The sequence below is a fragment of the Microtus pennsylvanicus genome, chromosome 2, assembly GCF_037038515.1.
Source record: "Microtus pennsylvanicus isolate mMicPen1 chromosome 2, mMicPen1.hap1, whole genome shotgun sequence".
Classification (NCBI taxonomy): Eukaryota; Metazoa; Chordata; class Mammalia; order Rodentia; family Cricetidae; genus Microtus; species Microtus pennsylvanicus.
Window position 1 is genome coordinate 121693831 of NC_134580.1, and position 15067 is coordinate 121708897.

General features: G+C 42.4%; 1 protein-coding gene across 1 annotated transcript in view; it reads left to right on the top strand.

Moving 5' to 3' along the window:
- Nucleotides 1-15067, top strand: part of Dtd1 (D-aminoacyl-tRNA deacylase 1) — a 158736-nt gene that overhangs the window by 45323 nt on the left and 98346 nt on the right. The gene's annotated exons all lie outside the window — the stretch shown is intronic.

Sequence of the window (15067 nt, forward strand, 5' to 3'; positions counted from 1 at the left end):
TGTTATAATGTTAAGAAATAAAATGGAATTAGATATAGAAAATGTAGCTATCTTAAAAGCACAGGTGCTGAGTAGGGACACTGAGTTCAGGTGCGCAAACTTCATGCAAAACTGGAGGAAGAATGTAGATGAGCAAATACAGACTCCAGGCCAGTGAGGCTGGAACATGGAGGTGCCATGGAGGCCTTAGGAAATGAGGCTGTGAGTTGGCCTGATGAAACAAGGCATCTAGGACTAGGCAGCAAAGCAGTTTTGATTGTGGCATTAAGAGCTTGCATATGTCCATGGATGGCTGATGCTGTAGATTAGGAAGGACGGATACATAGCGTGTCAAGGAGAGCATTGGAAGGCTGCAATAGCAGGTGGGTGAGCGAGTGAGAGATTCTAAGTGTGATGTGGAGGCATGAAGTTTGCGCACCTGAAGTTTTGCATGAAGTTTGCGCACCTGAACTCAGTGTCCCTACTCAGCTTCTGTGCTTTTAAGATAGCTACATTTTCTATATCTAATTCCATTTTATTTCTTAATATTATAACAATTTCAAATTATACTTATTTTGTATGTTTCTCCACATAGTACCTCCTACAATAAAAGTTATTTTTTTCTTTCTCAATGTTATATGTCAGATTTTTTTCATTCTGTGGTCTGAACATCAGGAAAGACCTTGAAGTCTAACCTTCCATGGCTCACTATAAGAAAGACCCCATTCCTCATGGCCAGGGAGGCGAAGGGAGTCCATTGTGTATCTAAGACAAGATCATGCATTTGGAATCAAGGGTGTAATTTTTGCCCTTGGGCCTAGGCTGGGCACAAAATGAGAACACCCATCTGATGTTCCAGGGATGCAGCTCCTCCTTTAGGTCAGTGGGAAGCCAGATGTTTCACTGTTGCCCAGTTCCCCTACAATGCAAACCAACCCTTGAATTATGCAATGTATTATGAAAGCTCAAGAAACATTTATATTGAATTCTATTTATGTACACCAATTTTGCTAATATTGTCAGAATCTATTTTTTTTTCAGAATAAGTTTTTGAAACTTGTCAGAGAGATAAAAGATTTATTTTTGGAAAAGTGTGTTCCCTGGTGTTCATTGATCCTGGAAATTGCAGGAAATAGTTATCAGAAGGGAGGTGGCAGCTAGAGAGGGGGAACAGCCATCCAGGATGAAGGCAGCTGCTCCGCTGTGCACTCTAGAGCCCATTCTACTGGGAGCAGGTTCAGAGTCTCAGTGACGCAGGCCACTTACTACCCCACTGCTCCCGCCATATTGCAGGCTGCTTCCTACCCCGCTGGTCCTGCCCGCCATCTTGCAGGCCGCTTCCTGCTTTGTACCCCACTGGTTCTGCCATCTCAATGATTTTTTTTTGTCAGTATGGACCACAAAAGCATTGCAGTTCTGTGAAGATTCTTCACATGAAATTTATTCCTTTGACTACTTTCCATAAAATGTGAAGTCAATTTCTTTTTCTATTTTTAATCATGAAAGTGAAGCCTGGAAGCCTCAATTTCTATGTAATGGAAAGATCTAAGTTTGTGGCCTTGTTTCCATTTTCCACTCCTCCTCTTCTGTCAGGAACACGATACCCACATCATATCCCCCGGGCAGTGGCTCCTTTCAGAAATGGCATTGCTGTTAGACTGCAGAGGGAGGGCAAAGGCTTTTATTAACTGTTGGTGTCATTGTTGGGTCACGAAACCTTCAGGGGATAAATACAGTTCCTATAGAATTTCATTCAAACTTCAGACCGTATCTCAGTGGGTTTTTTTTCCCCCACCCCATTTCATGTTGTCCCTTTGTGCCATTCATTTCCCCTGGGATGAGTCTCTTATTATTGCAATTATTATTATTTTTAAATTTAAAATGAGCAAGCACGTAATGAATGGAAAGTACCAATTTAGGAAAGTACCATTTTTTTTTAACAGTGAGTTTTTAATAGTATTCCTGGGTAGAAAGGTATTTTTATAGAGATAGTTCTTTTTCCATCATTTATTTTTCTTGTAAGTCCAGAAGATAGCATTTTATCAGTTTTTTTGTTACACACAATACATAAAATCAATATTCTTTGAAAAATTAAGGAGTTTAAGATACAGCAAAAACACTTGATTCTAATCTTTCAGTTCTCTGAGGTAGCACTATTGATGAGTGAGTGTCACTGATTTCTCGCTAGACTTAATAACATATGCTATTTGCTCTGTTTGTGAAGAATATGTAATATCTCTTGGTGTACAGACAACAGTTTCTTGTGCTGCAATGGGCTGTATGTAACACAGAACTTACTGTGTATGCATTTTGAGCACACAGTTCAGTGGCAGCAGTACACTCATGTTGTCTGCAGCCAATATTACAGTTGCATCACAGAGTGGTGTCCTTTTTCAGAACTGAACTGGACTCATTAAGTAACAATTCCATTTCTCCCGTGGTCCTGGCAGTGATGACTTCTCTTTAAATCTGGCTGTTGTATATATCATCTGAGTGAAAGAAACCGTACGTAACTGGCTTCTTTATCGTGATGTCTTCCAGGCTTATCTATGTCAAACCTTATGCATGGGTCAAAATTTTAATGATATAATAATAGTCCACCATATATATATTTTGTATTTTATTTATCCACTGTGGCCATTTGAGTTAACATTCATATGTGAGGTCAACTATTCATACTTTTCTACGTAAGTAGACAAGTAGGCAGAACATTGATGAGAACTTTTTTTTTGTGGGACCATTTAAGAGTGAGTTGTTGACTTGATGCCCTGGTCTCTACACTCATTAGTATACTTCCTGAAAATAAGGACATTCTCTCATAGAACTCCTCAACTCCCAGAAAAATCAGAAAATTGCCATTATTTTACTAGAGTTCAATTCACAGATCCCTTTCACATTTTACTACCTTTACCACAAAGCCTTTTATAGTGAAAAGACCAAGTTCAGAATCATTCTTTGTATTTAATTGTCATGTATCCTCAGTGTCCTTTACCCTAAGTTGGTTTATCCTTTTATCATGAGCCTGCTTTTGTAGGATACAGGCATTGTTTTGACGACTGTCTTTTGCTTTGGTTTGTATGATGTTCTTCTAGGGTTAGATGCAGTGTGCAGTGTGCATCTGTGTGTGTGTGTGCGAACATGCACATATTTATTGTGTGTCTTCTATGTGTACACACAGAAGCTCTTGGCTAAGTGGTATGAGACCATACACAGCCTTGTTCTAAAGCTTGCTCTCGCCCACCACGCTGTATCACTAGTTTTGTTTCACACACAGGGTTGCTTCATCTTAACTGCAAGTCAGGATTCTATTTTATGTATAGACTGTCTTTTGTTCAGCTATTCTCCTTTTGGTGGATTTATGGAGTCATTGGAAAGTTTTTGCTATTATTAAAGTGACACAAAAATTGTGGATATTTCCTTTTGTAGATTTCGATTTTCAAGGTAATAGAAAATTGCTTCTTTGTAATATTTGTTATTGAAAAAATAAAGATATTTAAAACTTAAAGGTATAGAGAATAATGTAACAACACCTAGCTGTACAAATGCTAATATTTGCTCTGGAATCTTTAAGTTGTTAAATTATCATATCATTCAATAAAGGATGAACCAAGGAGCTTTTCTAGGGCTTATTAGAAGTTAGTGTCTTACTGAGTGAGAATTATTATTAGTGACACAATTGCCTCAAAAGTGGATAGCCTTTTCAAAAGCAAGATATTTTGGGAAAGTCAGATAAAAAAAAAAACAACAGAAAGTGTGGGCTTACTTTCCAGATACGACTCATGAATACAATACTAGGTAGGCTCAGCCAACTTTTCCTTTAGATTTCTTTCATGTCTACCTTAATAGGATTTAATAAAATGAAACAGGAGGAGGAATCATCAAAGGTTAAGAATAACAGACCTGGATGAACTGCTTGGAACCTGCCTAGATTCATTCCTCGTACTGGATCCCTTGCTTGCTTGTTGGTGAGATGAGACACACACAGGAAGGCATCCTGAACCATTTCAGTCCCAGGCTAAATTGTGGTAAATCAGTTTTGTAGCCATGAGTGGCAGGCGGCAAGCCAAGGGAGGAGAAGGGCCAGGTTGGACTTCAGCTTGCTTTGCCAAACTGTGGGAAATGGAATTCTCTGGAGATAAATTAATTAATTGCTCGGAGATTTGGAGAAGTGTTATTAACAGTGTAAGGAGTTTTATTGAGCTAAAGGAGGATCCTGTCTCCTAATTCACACACCTGCAGGAAGAAGTGAGTGAGGCCCACGGTTCCTTGACTGCCTGCAGCAAACACATGGCTCCAAGTGCATCATATTCCAAGTTCTGGACAAAGGTCATCATCACTTAGATACCAGCTCTAACCTGCTTTGGTGATGTGATCTCAATCCCCAGAACAAAAACTACATACCTGCCTTAGTGGAGGTTTTGTGGGTCTTTAAACTGCTGTTTTGAGATGTAGCAATCATACATATTTATGAAGTACACTGTGACACACACACATGTATGCACGCATACACACACACATATGAGAGAAGGACAAAGAGAGAATGAATGAGAATAAGAGTGAATCCCAGGCTTGCCTTGAACTTGTAAACCTACTGCTTCAGCTTCATGAGTGCCATGTACCATTCCGTCCTATACAGTGTGACATTTAAATGTATATAATGATCAGATCAAGGTAACTGGCATAGCTATCACCTTCAACATCTGCTATTTCTTTATGTTGGGAGCACTTAGAACCCTTCTCATTGGCTGCTTTGCACTATACAGTGCTGCTGCCCTGTGCTATAGAACATCAAAAGTGCTAGGAACCTAACACCTGCTGACCTCTCCCCAGTATGTTCCCGCAACACTGGTAACCACTGTTTTCTCTTCTCCTGGGAGATCAACTTGCTATCTTCTGCATAGAATTAAGAACATGAAGTGTTTGCCTTTCTGTGCCCGACTCACTTTACTTGACATAATGCCCTTCATTTCCATCCATGTTGCCACAAACCACAGTTCCTTTAATGGATGAATTATATTTTGTTGTATATATGTATTCATACCATGCTTTGTTTATCCCTTTTCTGTGGAAGACAGTGATGTTGAGTATTATCTTGGTCCTTATGAATAAACATAGGGCTGTATTTGCCTCTTCAACACATGACAACTTCCTTTATAAGAGGCTAAAGTATATTGTAAAAAAATGTCATTATGGACTTGAAATGAATGACCTTTTTCATGCTGTAAAACACACTGGGATGCCCAGAGCTTGCTTGTGGTCAGCATGTAGGTACAGTGGGCCACAGACTCCCTGGCCCAGGTACAGCATTCACCTCATTTCCTTTCTTAAAGGCTGGGGAAATGCACACAAAATGCCCAGTGTATCCCCTTCCTTTCTTTTCCCTCATAAAGGCTCTTCAGGAGCTGAGAGCAGAAGAGTAGGCCAAAGCAAGACTGACAGCCAGGTTCCTGGGAGTCCCAGCCCATGTGGCCTTGTCACAGACCTGCTGGATTCCTTGTCTAATGATCAGGGTGGAAGTTTGGGTCTCTATTGCTTATAGACCTGCCTTCCTGTGGTGTTCACTCTTGGCCACACAGAGGATTTCTCGGTTGCTAAACTGTTGTCTTTGGCCTTCTGGTGATACTTTTTCCTTGGGCCTTTGTTCTCAAGAAGAAACAGACAGCCCAGAAATCTCCACTGGGGACTCTTGTGGCTTTGCAAGCTTTGGTCTCATACCTGATGGAAATCAGATGTCTGAAGAGAGGGACTTGCATGTTAATGGTCCATATGGGTCTGATTGCATTTCAGGCTCATCAGCCCTGACCTTCTGAGATGAACCACCTACATTTGCTGTTAACTAGAGCTCAACAGAACAAAGTAAAGCCCTGACAGTGGGGGAAAGGAATTCCCACTTTCTCTACCCTTCTAATCAATCAACCCAAATTCTCAAAGGCCAACTATTTCAGAAATAACAAATGCAAATAACTTCATGTTTGTATTCTGAATATATGTCTTCCAAAATAGATTGGTGTTTTCATTGGCTTTGAGTGGGAGTCTAACCTCAGCACTTGACCCACATCTATATACGTAAAAATTGGCATAGTTGCTTGCATTTGGTTTCTTTTCATAAATATTAGCTGACAGCTTTTTATATGTCAGATTCTTCATCGTAGAGATAGAAGTTAAGGTATGACTCTTTCTTCAAGAGGCTCCTATTTCAGTGGGACAGAAGTCATTGAGATGGTTCTTAGAGGATGCTGTTTGGCTTAGGAGGAAGTGAGATACACAGAGCATTAGCGAGGTGTGGTTGTCAGAACAGGTGTGCATGTGCCCCTAGTAGACATCTGTGTGAGAAGTAGCCAGGTGTGTTGGCTAGTCCCGTGTCAACTTGACATACAAACTAGAGTTATCTGAAAGGAGGGAACCTCAATTGAGAAGCTGCCTCCATTAGATCTGACTCTAAAACATTTTCTTAATTTCTTAATGGAAGAGGGCCCAGCCTATTGTGGGTAGTTCCATGCCTGGGCTGGTAGACATGAGTTCTATAAGAAAGCAGGTTATAGCCAGGCAGTGGTGGTGCACGCCTTCAATTTCAGCACTTGGGAGGCAGAGATAGGCGGATCTCTGTGAGTTTGAGGCCAGCCTGGTCTACAAGTGCTAGTTCCAGGAGAGGCTCCAAAACTACAGAGAAACCCTGTCTCGAAAAACCAAAAAAAAAAGAAAAAAAAGAAAGCAGGTTATGCAAGCAAGAGGTAGCAAGCCAGTTTGCATCATCCCTCCATGGCCTCTGCATCAGGTTCTTGCCCTGCTTGAGTTCCCGTCCTGATTTCCTTCAATGATGAAAAGCGATATAGAAGTGTAAACTGAATAAACCCTTTCTACCCCAACTTGCTTTTTGGTCGTGGTGCTTCATCACTGCAATAGAAACCCTAACTAAGACACCAGGTTTGGAATGTGATGCCTTCCTGGAAGAGTAGGAGCAAGGAGGACTATTTGGTGGAAGAAGATGTCTGTTGGTGCAGGAGAGCTATAGATGGGGAGGACAGAGGGCCCGGAGAAGGTACGAGATGATCATGACAACCAAAGTGTTGGCATGGAGCTTTCACTTCGCCCTTGAGCGCTCTGCAGCCACTGAAGCGAGTTGAACAAGTTGTTGAACAAGGTGGAACGGGCAGGTCTGTCCTGTAGCTATCACCTTGTAGCAGAATGTTAGTTTGAACTGGACACGGCAGGGCACCTGCACTGGGTCTGGAAAGAGAGTTGCAAATAGACAACTCGTGACAAATGGACTGGGGATGACAAGTAGAGTGAGCTTGTCAGCCTCTATGGGGTCCACACTGGGGGCAGCTCTCTCTCTCTTTCTGTATGTATGTATATGTGTATGTATGGTGTGATTTTTAATTACTTTATTTTATGTGTGTGGATGTTCTGCCTGCATGTTTATCTCTGTACCATGTGAATGCCTGGTGCTGTTGTCAGGAAGACAACACTGATTTCAGGGGACTGGAGTTATAGATGGTTTTGAGTGGCCATGTGAGTGTTTGGATCAAACCTGGGTCCTTTGGAAGGGCAGACAGTGTTCTTAACTGCTGAGCTATCTCTTCATCCCTGGGAAACGCTCACTCCCAGCTCAAAGGACTCTGCGGATCTCTGGTTTTATGTGGCTCCTATAGGACCAGTTGTTCTTCTGTCTTTTTGCTGTCATTACTGGAGTGTCTCCCAACAAAACCACAGTGCCTGTGGGTTGCTAAAGGGATAGGAGATAAACCTACTCCAGAGACAGCTTCAGGGAACAGTATCCACTTCATTGCACTTGGGCCACCTCTTACAAAGTGGAAGCCTATCAACTGTGATTGTTTAGCATATTACCTCGGATTGGATAGTGAGTGCTCATACCACCCGGGTTTCTATGCAGAATAAACACATTAAAGGAGACATGGAGAGTGCAGACTCATCCATAGACCCGATACTGGCTCCTCACGCTTCTTCAGAATTCAGTGTTCTGACTTCAGGAGCATGGTATGTCATGAGTGCAGTATGCCAAATAGGTTATTGCCAGCTCAAGCCTGCATTTCTCCTACATCCTTTCTGTTTGTTTTGATAATTTTTTCCAAGGTCTGCTGTAATTTGGAAACAAAATGCTGCCCCTCCATATGTTTAAGACTTGTTCTCCAGCCAACTGCCTGTAGCTAAGTGTTAGGTCGAGACTCTTAGGAGATGCTGCTTGGTGGAATGGAGGGTGGTGTGCTCTTGCATAGGATATTGGGACCCAGCCCTTTCCCATCTGTATTTGCTTTCTGGTGACCAGGAGGTAAACAAGCCACATACTTCTTGGCATTCTTTGCTGCCTCACTCCCAGCTCAAAACAATGGGACCAAACAACTTTGGTCCAGAACACCTGAAACTGAGTCCAAATGATATTTACTCCTTGATAGCCACCCATCTCAGGCTTTGTTCCGGAGAAAGAAGGCCGACTCACAGAGTGCCCAGTTCCCTAGGCTTTGTTTTGTTTGTCTGTTTCTATTGTTATGACAAACACCATGACAGGAAGCAGCTTTGGAAGGAAAGGGTTTATTTGGTTTGCAGAGGACAGTCCATTATGAAGGGCATTCAGGGCAGGAACTTGAGGCAGGAACTGAAGCGTAGACCATAGAGAAATGCTGCTTACTGTCTTGCTTGCTAGGTCACATTCAGCTACCTTTCTTATACATCCAGGAGCTCCTGCCCAGGGGTGGGCATACTCACAGTGGATGGTTCCTCCCATATCAATCATTTATCAAGAAAATGCCCTGTAAATTTACCTACAATCTAATCTGATGGAGGCACTTTCTCAATTTAGGTTCCCGCTTTCCAGATAACCCTAGTCTGTGTCAAGTTGACAAAAACTAACCAGCAGACTGTAGATGTGGAATAAGGGCCAGATTATGGCTGTAGGAAGCGATGCATTTTCCCTTGGTGCCACTGCAGGCCTTGCTAGATGTGCTTCTGTTTAAGCTGTACTTTTCAACACTGGGTTTGCAATCACCTATTACCAGGGCTTACCCTAGACCACAGATCTATTGGCCATACATCCTCTGGAAGGGACCAGAGGTGGTTCCAGTCAGAAGTGAAGTTTGAGATTACAAATCTAGACTGGAAAAGGACGAGCCATGAAGACAGGCTGATGTTCTAACCCAGTGACAGGGTTGGGTGGATTTTTTTTCAGGGCTCACTGAGGGATGAAAATGCCAGATTCCTTGGTCAAAAGGCATGGGGGCAACTTTCTTTCTTTCATGAGGTCCTCAGTATTTGTCATAGTGCCTTTTCTTTTAATGTCATTCTAGCAGAAGAAGAATAAAACATTGATGTTATTGGTATGGCTTTTACCACTCAGAGTATGCAGTGCTAGCTTTAAACACATTTGTGAATCATCAAAATTACACAGTTTGTATTTTATAGTTCATGCATGGAGATTGTACTGTTTGTTTCTACCATAATGGTAGGAATTGATTTATCTGGTTTTGTTCATTGCTTGTCACACACATGTCCTGCCAACACCTTCCCTCCATTGACTAAGGAGTAATGAAAGAAAAGGGCCCAGAAAAGGAGCTGCAAGCACCTTATCTTTCTTCTGTGTTATTACATCCAAGGTGGGTAGTAACTCTGACAGTTGGCGGTGAGTGGAAAGGCTCTTTCGGGTTTTGGATGCCTTAGAGCACTGTTGTCCTTTCCGTTCAGGCTGTTCTGATTCAAAGGGGAACTGTGGCCCTAGAGCATCCAGCCTTGTTTCCTCGGTCATGGGTTTGACTCTCCTATACTACTCTTGCTGTGAGTGTCACAGGCATTGTGAGTCCCATGGATACTTTCTGTTTGTGACACACCCTGAAAGCTGTGTGTTAGCAGGGAAGACAGCAGAAACTCACACTGTGGGTATCTCCTTTGTGCATGAACATATGTCATGGCTTCATAAGACTTAAAGCAGATTGATTTATAGGAAAACATTAAGAATTTCAAGATGGCGATGGCAGCGCATTAAATGAATGCAGACCTCTGAGAGTGTGGGGACTATGTGCTTGTTCAGTTCCCATGCCTATGAGCTCAACCCTGCCACCTTCCCTCCCACTGGTCCACCTCCCCACATTGCTGGCTCCTCACTCAGGTTTTCACTCCATCCTGGGGCTGCTTTGGGTCTCACTCCCAGATTCCCACACTGCTTCCCCCATTCTTTTGTCAGATTTATTACCTCTAAAAATTTGTTTTTTGTTTAGCCTTTGAAATCTATTGTCTAGACTGTCAGTTCTTAGCCCACTTAGGGGTAGACAAGGGGCAGTTCAGAATGGAGTATGTGCCCTTTCCTGCAGAAGTTTGGTCTGCGTGACAAAGTAGGCATCATACATTCATGGCAGATGGAAGCTTTCTCAGAAAGTGGTAACTGGGCAACTGGTTGGCAATTATAGAAAATTAATCATTCAGATCCTTAGTTTATGTTGCCCTTTAGAATACATTTCAGTGGAGTTAAAGAGATAAATGTAATTTAAAAGAATCTCACAGAGGGTCCTGGCCTTCCTAAATATCAAAATGTATTACACCACTGTAGTAGTGAAAGCAGATGGTGCTGGCAGAGTGGGAGAGAAAGCTATCAGAGGACCAGATGAAAGACCCGAGAGCAACTGCGATGATCTGTGTGGAGCAGGACTCTCACAAGGCCTGAGAGCCACTGCGATGATCTGTGTGGAGCAGGACTCTCACAAGGCCTGAGAGCCACTGCGATGATCTGTGTGGAGCAGGACTCTCACAAGACCTGAGAGCCACTGCGATGATCTGTGTGGAGCAGGACTCTCACAAGGCCTGAGAGCCACTGCGATGATCTGTGTGGAGCAGGACTCTCACAAGACCTGAGAGCCACTGCGATGATCTGTGTGGAGCGGGACTCTCACAAGGCCTGAGAGCCACTGCGATGATCTGTGTGGAGTAGGACTCTCACAAGGCTAGCATTTCAGACCAGTGGCTAGAGATGGATTTTCAGAAAAGGCATTAGGACATCTATTCAATTATTTTTAAAAATTGAATGAATAGTAGTACAATACAGTAGACACATTATTATATGAAATGAATGTATCTCCAAAGAATGTATGTGGTGCCATTCTATTTATGTCAGACCAGAAACCATCTGTTGGTCCGTAATCGGTCTGGCTGCTCTCACTATTGTGGATCCCTTGTGTCTAACACATTCTGGAAAAGAGTTTTTATTTTACCCCCTTTTTTGCGATACAGTTTTAGATATGTAGCACAGGCTGGCCACAAATCAGGCAGTCTACTGCCTTTATGTTCTGAGTGCTGGGGTTACAGGTATGTGCTGCTATGCCCTGCCAGGAGAGGGTTTACTGCCAGCCCTCATGGCCATCTCCTGTTGAGGGTTGATGTACTGATGTTTTGTGGCCTTTCTGCCGAGCTCTGCTGTTGTACTCCTGGTTGGTGTTGGAATTCCCAGGTCCTAGAACAGACAGGCCAGGGCTGAGCCTAGGTGGCTGAACTGCACCCTGCCACATGAGTGTGTTCTGGGTGACTCCATCTGCAGAGCTAAAGCGGAGAACCATGGTTTTATTCATCTCATGGGGATGTAATTCAGCATCCAGACTAAGAACACTGTTTAAAGGCTTAAGGCATCAAACTAACACATTTTTTATTTATACTGGGATGCAGAATGCCGCCAGTTGTCTGTCCAGAGGATTCAAGATGAAGCCTAGCCACCGGTTCCTGCCCTCACAGTTTTCATGGCTTCTGAGAAAATCTCGTGGCAAAAAGATCAGTGGTCAGGCAGCATTTACATGGAGCTGTCTGAGGTGGCTGAGATGCAGGAGACGGTGCGGGCACTCCAAAGTATCCACATTGCAGTATTTACATATAGCTTGTATCTCATTCTTAAGGTGAAGTGCTCTTCTAGGCTTTTTGGAGGGTCCTCAGTAAATATCTGGTTGCATAAATAATTTCTGAAGTCGTGAGAGAAATGCCCCTTTTCAGCTTTGTTTTCAGTCTGGTGGAGTAGCTCCTAGGAACATCTGAATGTCAATCAAAGTCCCAGGAAATCCCTTTACAGAAGAGTTCCTACTTTCTCCTGTTCTGGAACTGTCCGGCTGTCCAGAGAAGCCCCTCTAGGTTTTGGCCCAAACTGTATGCAGCCTGATGGCCTCAGGGCTGTAGCAGGATTGCAGCCCTTCCAGAGAAGAGGAGACAGCATTCTGGCTTCATTTATGATGTTGTGTGGGCTGCTTTATCCTTTTCTCTTTTAAATATGGAATCAAGTGTTGACTTGGCAGTCCTCAAACTCCTAGGCTCAAGTGGTCCTCCTGCCTGAGCCTCTTTGAGTAGGTGGGGCTACAGACACAGACCACCATTCCCTTTGCTTTAAGGAGTATCATGTGAGGGTTGCTACGTATTAGCTGTTTTTCTCAGTACTGTGACCAGCTACTTGGCAAGAAGCAGCTTAGGAGAGGAAGGGTTTGTTAGGCTCTAGTTTAAGAAGTGTTAATCGTCTGTAATGGCAGAGAAGGCAGGTGCCACGAAACAGAAAAAACAGAAGATGGGCAAACTCAGCAAACTCCAGGCTTACCCTCAAAGATCCACTTTTCCCAGTTAGACCCCATCCCAAGGACTCCCTCAGCTGGGGATCAAATGTTCAAACCGTGGGTCTGTGGGGAACATTTCACATTTCAAACCATACCATTCTGGTTTCATGGGATCTTGGCCATCTCACCTAACAAAATACATTCATTCCAAATTCAAAAGTCCTTGTAGTCTTTAACACTTCCAACACTGTTTAAAAACTGAAGTTTCTTTTGACACTCAAGGCAGATTCTTCCTTATAAGCCCCTGTTTTTTTTAAAATAAAATTTAACAAATGTGTTTATTTTACTTTATAGTGTATGAATTATTATTATTGTGTGTGCTCACATGATACAGCTATGTGTCTATGTGGGTGTGTGTTCCATGAATGTGCAGATCAGACAACAGCTTTGTGGAGTTGGTTCTTTTCTTTACCTGGCTTCCCGGGATGGAGTTTAGGACTTGGGTGGTAAGCACTCTACTTGCCTAACCAAGTCCCTAGCCCACTGTTGGGTGGAATTTAGAAAAGAATTGTGAGGTCTGTCACATGTGCCTGGGCATTAACTGACCTCAGGGTTTGGGTCAAGGAGGTGTTTGGAACAGTTGCTGACTGGCTTTCTTAAGAAACAATTTATTTTTGCTAGCACGCTTGAGACTTATTTATTTATTTATCTATTTATTCATTTATTTATTTTAAATTTTTTATTGCTTTATAAATAATACCATTCAAAATTTCCACTTCCTCCCCTCCTCCCATTTCCCTCCTGCTCCCCCACTCACCCTACCCCCTTACCCCCAGTCCTAAGAGAGGGCAGGGTACCCTGCCCTGTGGGAAGTCCAAGACCCTCCCCACTCCATCCAGGCTTAGGAAGGTGAGCATCCAAATAGACTAGGATCCCAAAAAGCCAGTACATGCAGTAGAGACAAATTCCAGTGCCATTACCATTGGCTTCACTTGAGACTTCTTTAAGCAAGAATGGTGTATTAGCCATGTCTGGGGCTCTTAACAAGCAGACCAGGTCTAGATCCAATCTTACTTAATGAATTGAAGAACAATTAGAAGATTCATAAATTAGTTTTCTTTGAACTTAACTATTAATTTAAAGTATATTAATATATGAAAGTAGTTGTTGAGTTTGACTTTGGAGTATGAAATAAGAATACTCCAAAAATTAAAACAGCTTTTGAAATCTGAATAATTTCACTTATTAGTGGCTTATAATTAATGTAGAGGAGTATAAACGGCAAACAAATGGCATACTTTAAAAATGAGCTTCTAACTCATAAAATGCTAATTAGCTTTCTCTCTCTGGATAATGGCTGTGCCATTCTTCCCCCAAATTTCCTTTCTGTTTTTAAGTCAAACATTAGGAAACTGTTTTGGAGAAATTTATAGCTTTAAAATGAAGCCTTGCTTTTGAAAAAAAAGAAAGTAATTATACCCGAAAGAAGCCATTGTTAGAGAGCAGACCATGGCTATTAATAAGCCATATTGAGAACCAACGGTTTATCAGTTTCATAGCCTCACAGCCACACACCAGACCTGCACTGTCACTGTGCAAGGGAAGAGTTTAGTCGTCCTTGTCAGTGACTAGGTCAGAGTCACGTGGCATAGCTGTAAGGTGAGAGAGAGGCTCTGACAGAAGACATCTTTCAGGCTGCATTGGCTCAGATTTCTTCTGCTTGTCCTTTCTCCATTCTGAAGGTAGTCTGTTTAAACAGCTAGTTTCTTGTCCTCCAGGAGTTGGCTGTTTCACAAAGTTTGCATGTGCTTGCCCTTTAGTCACATGAGTAGTTGAGTTCCTGGTGAGGTACAGGAGGTGGCCAGGTCTGTGTGTGGCCTTTCTCTGCACAGGCGGGGTGAGACTGAGAGTCTCTCAGCATCTGCGTGCAGATCCTTCTTCAGCTGTCACCTCTCCACGGTGTTCCTTCAGCCAGAGCCCCGAGAGTAACACTGCCTGGCCCCCGGCACCCATGCGTCTTGACAGCACTGCCTGTATTTGACAGGTGGCAAAAACTGGTTGAGTGAAAGGTTAAATAAATTTAAGCCTTGAACTTTATATATGTACACACAAAAGCTCTTTATGGTGTCAAAAGAACCTCCTTTTTTGAGCATTAATCAGCATCTGTGGTATTGTTTTGGTGAGGTTACACTGTTATTTAATAAACTATCCATGACTTAGAAAATGAGTGTTTATGGTTCACATTTCTGCCTTTCATTTTAATGTGCAATTTAAAATAGTCATTTTGAAGGGTGCTTTTGGTTATTAGAATGTTTACCATGTTATGATAATCCTATTTCAGCTTAATTTAAGTTATGACAAAACAAGAATCCAGAATTTTAGGGTCAATAATAGTCTAGGGAATAAGCTTTTAATGTGAATGTTTCCAATTTGGTGTCCCTGTTTTTCAAATAAGGTCATGAACTCTGGTAAATTAATCTAGGTACAAATAGCTTCGATTCCCACAGAATTTATGTGAGTGAGGATGGTAGGCTAATGAGCTAATCCATCAGCAGCCCGCTCAA